This window comes from Mauremys reevesii, linkage group 1 (assembly GCF_016161935.1).
Source record: "Mauremys reevesii isolate NIE-2019 linkage group 1, ASM1616193v1, whole genome shotgun sequence".
Taxonomy (NCBI): Eukaryota; Metazoa; Chordata; order Testudines; family Geoemydidae; genus Mauremys; species Mauremys reevesii.
The window spans coordinates 132,055,581-132,068,418 of record NC_052623.1 but is presented as its reverse complement, the minus strand read 5'-3'; the positions used below and the strand labels follow the sequence as shown (position 1 = coordinate 132,068,418).

Genomic DNA, 12,838 nt, shown 5'->3' with positions numbered 1-12,838 from the left:
AGCCATAAGGGTTTTCCAGCTGTGTCTATTGATAAGTGAGTTCTTGCCAGACAGGATGTTATCAAACTAAGTTTCCTTTTACATCTTCTAGGCTCTTCCCTTTCTCTGGAGGTGAGAGGAATATGAGAACAGGATTGTATTCCTAACAACCCAAGAGCATCTTATTTCAATGTGACTAGTTTGGAATGTGAGGATGTGACCATACACTTCCCAGCTTATGGCTGCCTAACTACATCTTAGCTGACGCCCTTAGCCTGTCACAGTAAGAGAAGGCCATTCCACAGACAGACAGTGACTTTGATTCTTTCTTTTATACCTCTATAACTATCTAAGTGATAAGAATGCACCTAAATTCTTAAAGTATAGGCCTTTACAGACAGGCCTGAATATCTATATCCTAACAGAGTTTATTATACGTTAAAGAGAACTTATTTCCCTGGGGGTGGAAAGGAAAACCAAAGTTGGGAAACAATGAAAAGACTATATTCACAGAGAGGGATTGAGGGAAATGAGCTATGGATGATCACTGACATGGATGTATTCCCAAATAAAAATGTATACTTACATTATCTAAGCCTGAGGTTTCATTAACTTCTACTTCAATTTTACATCTGACATTTTAAAATGAAAGACATCCATGTTTCCCCTTCAAATCACAAATTCAGTTATGAATTACTACTATATAATGTTTTATATAGTGTACTGTAAGTCTATATTGTTTGAAAGTTCAGATTTACACAGCAATATCCCCTATATATAGTAAAATAGATACATTCCACCCTCATTCTAAGACACTGTCAGCATACTTTCCATAAAATGCCACCTTTACAGAACATTAAGACATATTTCATATTTATAATGAAGATGTGAAAGGACAGGATTTGACATTTCTTTCTTGACTTACTTGTTCCTAAGTATGCCATTTGGTGCATCTGTGTGGGTGGATGAGCTTTACATTCCAAAACTGGAGCAGCATATTTGCATGATGTACACATTTGTTACGTATTTTGAAATGTGTTTATGGTGCATTTTTTACCTCCCCATTTTCATTAAAAACAAAAGTTCTATTCATGTAATCCCGGAAATACAATGTCTTTATTAACACAACACAAAATGTATCTTTGGTAGCAATGACTATGTGGACAAGCTGATAATATAAAAGTGCTATTCCTTAAAGTCACTGACAGAGTGCGATGTGTGCATTGCATTGCGACGGGTTACATCACTGGTCGTAACATGATGTAACCCAACGCAGCATGATGTAAGCGTCGTGATACATTGGAGATTTAAAGAAACAACAATATTTTTTTCTCTCTTTCTGTTATGTGTGGATACTCTTGTTCCACTCATTAATTACCTACACTAATTGTAGGGCTAGGAATAATTACTAGTAGATGTTGTTATTAAAATGAATCAAGTTCCCTTCTAAACCCAAAGTGATGTTACTGGCAAAGCAATCGTAATGTATTATAGGAGTCCTTCACAACAGATAGCTGTTATGATGTATTTACTTCAGGATGGCTGCAATTGTTTTTTTCCCTCACTTTAAATGCCACCATAAATAGTTTTCTGATTTACAGAAGTCACTTTAACACAGCATTTAAAGGATACTTTAAATGTTGAAATGGTGCACATGATTTATTATGGTAATCTTTAACTGGGGAGATAAATTTCAGTGGTTGAAATACTTAGATTTGTGTTGCAAATTGTAATGTGAAAAAGGCCGTGAAGGAATCCTCCCTTTGCCCCATTTATCATTATAACTATATATATTCTAGAGCTGTTGCTATTTTTAGATGGGTTATACCTGTTCCTCCTGCTGCTGTGTACAGGTCAGAGGGGCCTTTGCATCCCCGGGGACTCAATAGGTGTGTACAAGTCAGAAATTCTCTTTATCCTCACTGCTGCCTGTACATCAGATCATTTGGGTATGACTTTTATTGCTACATACATTCTGAATTTCTTAGTTAGATGTTATTGTCATTAGCAAATAAACCTACTCATATTGCAAAACTATATCATCCTTGGACTATAAATTGCACCAATTATTCCTGTGTTGGTTTTTATTTTTTTGAGAGCATTATGAAGCATGTGTAATTTCTTTTAAATTCATGTAACTTGTTTTTATCCTCTGGAAAATATTTATACAATATATTTTAGGACAATTTGAAAAGAATATCAGACTTATAGATAAAGTAATGTCACACCATTTATTAGTTAGCATTACAAAAATTTCAGAGAATCTGAGGAAGCTATTGCTTTATTTTTATTTTGTTAACTGTAGTTTCAATATAAAATACAGTGCCTATGTTAAAGAGTAAGCTTGTCTCAACTTGAACTGTAGTGAAGCTATCACCCCTCTGTCATGTTATTTCAAAATTTTCTTCACCATTAAAAAAAAAAGAAACAGGAAGAAACAGTTATTTTCCCAATGAGCTTATGTTCTAAGAATCAGAAATGAAGAAAAACCCATGCCCCGTGCACAGTCAGGATTCCTTTCATTGTGGTTTGGGTGCATGGGAGGAATATGGAAGTGAGGTAAGCAGGAGTCTGTGTCTGGTGTCACCTTCAAGGAAGTATGCAGGAATGGGGCAGAGAAGATCTGCCCCCAGCATGCCAATCAGCAGAGCTGAGCTGGCAAGAAAGGGTAAATAAGCTGCATCCTTTTCAGAGCGGCAGGAAGTCACTTCCTCTTCTATGCTCTTCTCAGCAAGGTTGGGAGCAGAAGAGGAATTGTAACTCCTCCATTGCAATTTTTTATACTGGGCTTTTCCTGAATTGGTAATGTTCCACGTTTTAAAAGGTTTGATATAGAACTAAATATAAATCCAGCTCTAAATTAGCCAATACAATCAAAACACACAGGGCTTATTTTCTGTTCTGATACATTGGTTTTATATCCTGAGTAACTCTATTGAATTGAGAGTTAGTTTACAAAGATGCAACTGAGAACAGAGTTTGGAACTTGGAATTGCTGTACTAGATCAGACCAGTGGTCTATCTTGCCTAGTATCCTGTCTCTGACAGTGGCCAGTACTGGATGCTTCAGGGAAAGGTACAAGAAAACTTACACTAGAATGGACAATTATGGAGTAACTAGACCTTATGAGACATTTATTCCTAAACCCAGATAGTGATTGATATACACTCTGGCTATGGCTATACTACAATCTAAGGGTGTGATTCCCCAGCTCATGTACATATACTCGAACTAGCTCAATCAGAGCACAGCTCAGTGTTGCCAAGTACAAACCTGCCTGAAACTGGTGGGTACACATTCCCATGTGGCTATTGCCATTGCCTATGCTACTGTGGCTGCACTTCTATTTATACTCAGGCTAGCTCTCATCAAGTACGTGCATACAAGCTGGGGAATACATATGGCCTCTGAAGCCCGAGGGCTTATGGGCTCAATTCTGTAAGTCACTGGGCATTGTGGCCCCAGTATAGCAAGGCACTTAAGCATGTGCATAACAGTATGCATGTGAATTGTACCATTGACTTCACTGGGACTGCTCACATGGTTCAAGTTAAGTATGTACTTAAGTATTTTGCTAGATAAGGAACAGAGGCTAAGTACCTTCCAGTTTTAAGTCCAATATCCTTAAATTTCTTCATACCTAAAGTCACTGAATGTCTTCTCATTATCTTCATAAATGTCTTATTATTATTTGTTTTACTCCTATTGAACAGTTGATCTCAGTAATATCTTGTAATGTTTCATAGGTTATCATAGGTTATTAAAAATGTGTTTATAAAAAAGAAGCTATTTTCTTGTTATGAGTTTTGAATCTTTCTTTCTTTCTTTCTTTCTCCTTGTTCTTGTATTATGTGTGAAGACAAATAGCATTTGTTACATAAGGACTGTTTGAGTATCGTTTTTCAACATTTTCTATAGAGGGTTCATCCAAGTCTAACCCTGTATGTGGTAGAAATGGACAATGCAATATTTATACTTCTTTTATGTCCCATCTTATTCTTCTGCATTCTTAGTCCCATTCATTTAAATTTCATTTCAGACAAAAGTTTTCCCATGCCTCCAATCATTTAAAATACAGACTCTAGACCTTTTCTCTTTTTACCATATTTTTAATGAGATAATGGAACTAGAACTGAACACAGCATTCCATGTGAGAGCACACCATTGACTTATATGATGGCATTATAAAATTTTCAGAATTATTTTATACTAGTTTTTGGACATTCTAAACATTGTATTTGCTGCTGTTTTTTTTTTTTTTTTTTTTTAAAGATTCTCAATGACCTGTCTATAGTGATTCCAGGTCTTTTTTTCCCTTCGTGATTGCAGATTATTTAGAACCCAGTAATTTGTTCATTGCCTTGGATTGGTAAACATTAAATGTCATCAGCCATTGTGCCACCCATTCACTGAGCTTTATAAATCTCTCTGAAAATGCTCACAGTCTCTTTTATCGTAACTACCTTAAATGGTATCTGCAAATTATGCCGCATCATAGTTCATCCCCTTTTCCATTTTCAAAATGTTAAACAGCACTGGCCTATTATGGAATGTTGGAACACTACACTATTAATCTTTTGCCATGTTGAGAATTGACCTCTGATTACTTTTTAACATATTCTGTCTCTAGTCACTTTCTAATCCATAACACTACTTCACCTCTCACTCTTTGAGTAATTTAGTTTGCTTTAACAGCTTTTTTGAGAGGGAGTTCATCAAAGCCTTTTTGGAAAGTCCAAACAAATATCGGCTGGTTTCTTTTATCTACTATTTTGATGAAATACCCAAAGAATTCTAATAGATTAAAGAGGCACAGTTTTTCTTTACAGAAACCGGGTTGGTTTGTGTTGATCCTATCATGTTTATCTATATGTTTTATTATTCTATTTTTAACTATTTTCCTGGTATTAAACTAAGGCTGATTGGTCTATAATAAAATTAATGCCTTTTTAAAAATAGTTATAATATATGTTACTTTTAGTCTCATCATATATCAGCTGATTAAATTAGGAATTTCAGTACTTTGTCAATAGCTCAGCTACGTCATTCTTAAATGCTTTCAGAACTCTTGGATGTGTGCAGTCTGAGCCTGGTGACTTGTTGTTCTCTATCTATTTGTTCTACCTCCCTGCCTTTTGATACTTCAGTCTTTGAAAATGTCTCATCTTTATTACCTACTCTTTTTGGGTATCCCCTAACATCTTCTGTTGTAAATGCTGTTGCATATAAACTATTTAATTTCTCCACAATATCTGTGTCTTCCTTAATTTCTCCCTTAACTCCCTGGTAGTCTGAGAGAATGACCAATTCCCTTGCAGGATTCTTGAAAAACTAGATAAGTGAAATTAGAGAAGAGGAAACCAAGGCAACTGAGATAAAGTACACACTGAAGAAGCTTGAAAGCAAAAGAGAGGAAGGACATAGGTCAGTAGCTATAGAAGCAAAAAATGGTGGAGGAAGATTTAATTGTGGTGTTGAAGTATACCAAAGTAGGTCTGAAAACTGAGGGAATGTAGTAAAAATGGTTGAGGATAAGAGCAGTGTGGAGGGCAAAGAAGACATGTCATAGGTTTGGTGACAGAAAGTATGACAGATCTCTGTGACCTGAATAGGGTAAAGTGAGAGTATGATGATGTTGGGTGTGGAGGAGTAAAAAGGAAGAAGGAGAGGGTGAGATAGGGGCAAGAGCCCTTGTCAGATGATATCACCATCTCATTGAAGAAATCTATGAGCTAATGGTCAGAGAGGGAGGCTCATCAATTATAATAATGATTTGTTTTGTACTGAAATGCTAGTTTTAATGGATTTGGAACCAATTTTCAAAGTCAAGACTCTGAATCTGAAATGAAGGGTCATTACTGGAATTACTGCTTTTTATAGCTGAAATTAGTAAGAAAAGGGAAGAGTGTAGCCATGCAGAGTCATGTGAAATGAGATGCTAAAATGAAATGGGGTAATCCCAGTATGGGGCAGAGAAGGGCAACATACTGTGATCACAAGGAAAATTATATCATTATTGCGAATTCAAATGCAGATGACAACAAAGGTATTACTGATTCACAGAACCAGTAGATTAGCAAACCTCTATACAGGAAACAAGCACCTCTGGTTCAAGATGCATAGCCATCATCCTTATATTGCATGAATAATGATTTGTGTGCCAAAAACAATGAGACTTTTTTTTTTTGCAAAATGTCTCTTGATAATACCATGACAAGCTTTGATGTTTTATCTCTATACATCAGTGGGATTATATAAGAGGTTGTTACACTGAATTTATTATGAAGATGGACCAAAAAATAGTTCATACACAAACAAATTCAAGATCTATGTTGTCAGGGCTTTTACTGTTTCTTTCAGAACAGAACTATTCAGATATTGAGGGGGTTTCAGTCCATATTGACAGTTTTATCATACTTTGTCAGTGAAACGTGAGGAATTACCCCACTTCAGTATTGAGCTGAAGGATAAAACAGAGAGCATTGCATTTTCTCTTGGCATTTTCTTGTATCGTTAAAAAGACGAAGAGAGAATTTTAGAAGAACAGAGAGAGCATGACAAATGTCACACATACAGTGAAAGAGATGAAAATTGCCTTTTGGCTGTTTCCCAAAAGGGCAAAAAAGAAAAAAAAAATCACCTTTCACCTGGTACTTTTGTCAAATTTTGCCTCAGGTGAAAAGCACTGGCAGAAACTGCTTTTTTTTTGGTTCAGTTGAAATGAGGAGTTGTGCATCAAAGAGAAGGGGAGAGTTGAAGGTCACAGGGTAAGTTGAGCTTGCTACATCATTTAGTCTTGATCAGTGGGGCTCAAGGAACTAAGCTCAAAAAGGAGGTTTTCATAGGTATCAGAAGAAAAACTGAAAGAAAATAGCCCAAGAGATTTACCTAAGATGATTTAAAAGCATAAGAATGGACATACTGGGTCAGACCCATGGTCCATCTAGCCCAGTATTCTGTCTTCCAACACTGGCTAGTTCCAGCTGCTTCAAAATGAATGAACGGAACATGGTAATTTATTGAGTGATCCATCCACTGTTGTCGAGTCCTATAAGTAAGATGTTTACGGACACCCACAGCATGGGGTTGAGTCCCAGACCACCTTGGCTAATAGCCGTCGATGGACCTATCCTCCATGGGTTCCAATTCTTTTTTGAACCCAGTTATACTTTTTACCTTCATAACATCTCTCACAACGAGTCCCATGAGTGGACTGTGTGTTGTGGGAAGAAGTACTTCCTTATTTTCATTTAAAACCTGCAGCCTATTAATTTCATTGGGGAACCTCTAGTTCATGTGTTATTTCAAGGGGTAAGTTACACTTCCTTATTCACGTTCTACACAACATTCATGATTTTGTATGCCTCTATCATCTTTGTCACTTAGGAATCTTTTTTCTAAGATGAACAGTTTCAGTCTTTTTATTATCTTCTCATACAGAATCTGTTCCATATCCCTAATCATTTTTATTTCTCTTCATATTTTTTTCCAATTCTAATATATCTTTTTTTTGAGATAGGGAGACCAGAACTGCACTCAGTATTAAAGATGTGGACATATCATGGATTTCTACAGTAGCGCTATGATATTTGCTGTCTTATTATCTATCCCTTTCCTTCTGGTTCCTAACATTCTGTTAGCTTTTTTGACCGCCACTGCATAAAGAGCTTATGTTTTCAGAGAAGTATCCACAATGACTCTAAGATCTCTTTTTTCAGAGGTAACAGTTATTTAGACCCCATCACTTTGTATGTATAGTTGGTGTATGTTTTTCAGTGGCATTACTTTGCATTTATCAACACTGAATTTCATCTGCCATTTTGTTGCCCAGTCACCTAGTTTATTGAGATGCCTTTGTAACTCTTCACAGTCAGCTTTGGACATAACTATCTTGAGTAATTTTGTATCATCTGCAAACCAATTTGTTGTTCTGTATTTTTAAACATGCTATTATATCGTTGTTTATGTTATATGGGTATAAAAGAAGTTGGAGGATAGCAGAAGGGATGATGTTGGCCAGGGTGATAGTATTTGTTTTGATTTTTTTGAGTGAATTTCAGTGTTCATAAAAATGACAGCCTACTGATGCAACTTAGAGCTAGGTGTCAGCTATAATTGATGTCAGCTCCAGAATCTCACAACCCTGCCAATTCACTTTGTAAGTGACCTTTAACACCCTCAGTAGATTTAAGTCCCGGGACTCTCTTCTCCTGAACAAAACTGCCAATTGCATTTAATTTCCTTAAATGTTATCTAAATTGTACATTTTAGTTGATTGAGACAAAGATACGTTGTGTTCTCTTTTACAGCTGAATGCAATACAAGTGAGTTCTTATTTTGTAAAGTAGTCAGTAAAATACATATAACAGATAGCAGAACATCATCAATCAACATACATTCAATAATATTCATTAAGGAAACCAAGGGAAGCTAAGATTGACCTGTTCATTCTCACCTTAATATAGAGAATATCTCTACAAATCTTCAGTGGTTAGAACATGGTTTGATGGAAGAAATCATGTACACTGAATTCAGTAATAAATAAGGGCTGACTGATTTTAAAGGAAATTGGGTTACTGTTAGTGTTGCTAGACCCATAAGAATCAAAACCCTAAAATGGCTTTGAGTAGAAGACAGTGTCATCACTTATCACAGTGTTGTGTCACACTAAGAGGGATGACTGCTGTTTTGACCCTAGAGAGTTCCTTGTGTCCATAATATTAATGGACACTTCTTGTAGGTGCAATTTTTCTCTTGCTCTGAAAGTTATCTATTTGCTTTCATCTATATCTGCTATCATTTCTTTCCCAAGTTCTGTTTTTGCCCCGGTTGCAGCGTAAGACTTTTTATTTTTTTTTCCACTAGGATAGTGGTCGTAGTAAATTGCCTCCTCACTGCTACAATTATGTGTCTTACAATACTTTGATAGAATTCACAGTATTTCATTGCAGCTAATTGGTCTGCTCCTGAGGATCTTGTGGGCTTAAATTATTTCCAGATTAACATCTTTAAGGGGGGGAAGGGTGCATTCTTTTTCTGCTTTCAAACTATTATTTTTATTTGTGTCTTTCCATTTCTAAAAGCCCATGGAATTGACATCCAAACACATCATTTTAGATCATAAGCTCTTTCAGGCAAGAATTCTATTAATTTAGTGGGTTTATTTTATTGTTGAGTTTTACACCTATAATACAAAATAACTGTGAATAATAAAATATTTAGCTGAAGCTTTCAGGACGACTCTTACCACCTTTTTCCTTTTATTATCATGCACTATTCAGCTTTAGTGCTGTTAACTTTTGGTTCAAGTCCATAGGATGTGTGTAGCATTTTTGTCTGCATTTCTGGCAAGTACTAGATTTGTTCAATCAACAGTATTTTAAGACATGAGTTTATCCATCATGTCTAGGACTACGTTTTAGTCATGAGTATTTTTAGTAAAAATGGACAGGTAATGGGCAGTAAACAAAAAATCATGGCCTATGACCTGTCCATGACTTTTACTATATACCCCTAAGTAAAACTTTGGAGGGGGGCCGTGGGTAATCCGGGGGGGCAGTCTGCGACCCAGCTGGTGCTGAGGGGGGGTGGGCAGTGGCACGTGGACCACCCCTGCAGGTGTGGGGGGAGTAGGGGAGTGAGGAGGTTGGCGGGGGCTCCGTGTTTCTCTGCAGCTTCTAGGCAGCGGGGGAGCTAGGAGGCTCAGCACGCTGGTCCCACCACAAGCGCCAGCTGTGCAGCTCCCATTGACTAGAAACTGCAGGCAATGAAAGCTGTGGGGATGGGGCCTGAAGGCACGGGCAGTGCATGGAGCCCCCTGCCCCTCCTCTGCCTAGAAGCTGCAGGGCCATGCCAGTGGGAGCCGGGGAGCCCCTCACCCCACGGTAAGTGCCTCCCCAATCTTCCAACCCCCTACCTCTAGCCCTGAGCCCGCTTCCACACACCCAAACTGCTACTGCTGGCCCAGGGGCTGCCAGGCTTAGGCAGCCCCGAGCCAGCACTGGCCACTGCAGAAATCATGGAGTTCATGGAAAGTCACGGAATCCATGACTTCCGTGACAGACTCGCAGCCTTAATCATGTCCCATGTAGGATTTTGCTTTCCTTGAAATACTCTTAGTAAAAATTCTGACTACTAATCTACTGTTTTTCATCTTAACTCTCTCTCATTTAAACTTTCATTGTTTAAATGTAACTTCACTCAGATAGGGATAAATAGATTGTAGATCAGGGATCGGCACATCAGGGAAATCGGCTGGTGCGGTCCGAGAGATGTGCTGGCCACTGCTTCCCGCAGCCCCCATTGGCCTGGAGTGGCAAACCACAGCCAGTGGGAGCCGCGATCGGCTGAACTTGCGGATGCTGCATGTAAACAAACCGGCCCGGCCCGCCAGTGGGTTTCCCTGATGGGCTGTTTGCCAAAGGTTACCATCCCTGTTGTAGAGCGTAGAGGTGGTTGCCTAGAAAGACAAAGCGGGCAATTTCAGCAGATAGCTGAAGAACAGCTGAGTGATGTAATCTCAATTTTTAATTTTTAAATGAAGATGGATTTTTTTCCTAAAAGATCTCTAGGAAATATTTTGGGGAAGTCGTATGCTTGTGTAATACAGAGGGGCAGGCTAGATGATCACAACCCTGTTTCTGACCTTGAAATCTATGAATTCGTCAGTTGACAACATTTAGGTTACTGATTATTAAGTTACATTTCTTCTGCAGTTCTCTAAAAATGGAAAAATATCCACTTATGGTTACAATAGTTGCCTATATAACCAAAACGTCCATCAAAATGTTTACCCTTCTGTTCTTAATTTGGCATTCCCAAGGCAAAGATGAGATACAAAGCTATTATTAACATTTCTGGTACAAGTGGGAAAGGTTCCACATTTTCCTGTTATGCTTCAGAATTGAATGATCCACTTCTCGCAGAAGCTACTGAAATAACCAACTATCTAGCTTCTCTACTATTATGTAACTATATAATATATATCCCATAGCTGCTGGTTTTCTATTGCAGTACATTCATTGTTTATTTGTAGAGTATTTACAGCTGTCTGAAACATTAGTGTGAAACACTAGAATATTTCTATTATAAATGTGGCAGGTATCTAGGTAGAACTAGTCAGCTGAGCTTCAGAATGTTCCATGTATAATGTACCATTGTATAGGAATGGAATCAATTGCAATAGAACTGGGTTGTGTTGGTATTTTTTGGTTTGTTTTTGTTGAGGTTCAAATATAAATGGACTTACATATCAGAGAACCCTCTCCCCATGTGGAGACTCACTGATATCACTAGTCTTAGTAACTGAAGCCCCAAGATCCAATCACACAAAGCACCTAAGCACACTGCTGATTATTAAGCATACCAGTAGTCTTTTTGAAGTTGGTGGGATTACTTATGCTTACAGTTAAGCATGTGCTTAAGTGCTTTGCTGGATAGGGCCAGAGTATTCAGCATTTTGCAAGACAGAGCCATAAATTAATAATGGCATAAAGTAAAATAGGTGCATATTGCAGTCAAATTCTTGATTAAAAACATATAACTATAAACCTGGAACTAGTTTGGCCTTTAATTAATTATCTTCCCCAAGTTTTGAAAGGACTTTATTGATGGTGAGTTGAGTGCAATCAATATTAGCAAGCAAACTATTCACACTGTGCCCTGACATAGTAAAATTCTGCTCTGAGAAATCTTAACATGATTTTTTGCATTTGCACCTGCCTTAGAAATTCCAGTAAAATGGAGACGTGTGGATTGGTTGAGATTACTGCCAATGTTTTGTATAAGTGGTATTCTTCCAGTTGCAAGGATGACAGTTTTGCTTCTGTTTGACTTAAGGTATATATCTGTGTGGCAGATTTGTAGATTTTAACATGCTTCACAACTCATGCAGCAAGGCCTCTGTGCTCAGTTCAGCCCCAAGTTAAAAAGAGCAGACTCAGTAACATTGGTAGTGTTTGAGACACTCTCTTTATCTGCCAGAGGTCATTGGCAGGATAGGCTGCACAATGGCTTCTTTCTTCAGAGCTGTTAGAGGCTGTTATGTCAAAGCAATGTACTGTATTTAGAAGCTTTTAAGCTCTAGATCCGCTCATGAGGAGTAACTCGTGCATAAAAAAATCCTTATCAAAATTGTCACTGCACATCTGCTTCACTTCAATATTAAATGACTTGGCCTGATTAATTAAAACAAAATGCAGGTACTACAATCCTTACAGCGGGAAAGTGGACTAGAAAAACATTTTAAAGAACACAACTGTTTTAAACGGGACACTGTTCAGTAATTTATATTCAAAATTTGATTTCATTTTAAATAAGTATTTCGAAATAGATTTTTTTCTTCCATATATCTAAAAAAAGCATTTAAACTATTTTTGTTTTAGATAGGTAAGACATTTCCTCTGCACTGTAGTGAATCCATTTACAACAACATTATTCTGGCTCAGGAGAGCCCAGTGGTGAAATGGACTAAGGTGAAATCAAAATGGAAACTGATCTGTCTAATCTCCTTGTCCAGGATGAGTGAAATGCAAGAATAAACAAACAGAACTAGTGGAAAAGTAAATGACAGAACTTCACATATTTTTAGTTGTAATAACCTAAAGTTTTAATAATAAACAAAATGAAAAATTTTTAAAACTATATGAGCCACATTCTTCCCTAACTTGTTCCCTTTGGCTTCATATGGCTCATAGAGAAGTAAGGGCAGAATTAGGCTACTTGTTTTTATCTTGTCATCATAAAGGAAAGGGCATGGTAGAATCAGGGAGCATTTTACCAGTGCATAAGAGCAGCAGTTTCTTTTCTGACTTCTCTCCACCCACTCCCCTAAATATGTAAGATACCTAAATAAACTAA

At 37.4% G+C, this 12,838-nt stretch overlaps 1 protein-coding gene across 2 annotated transcripts in view; it reads left to right on the top strand.

Annotated features, from left to right (window-relative positions):
- Positions 1–12,838, top strand: part of NLGN4X (neuroligin 4 X-linked) — a 278,777-nt gene that overhangs the window by 138,453 nt on the left and 127,486 nt on the right. The window lies entirely within an intron of this gene.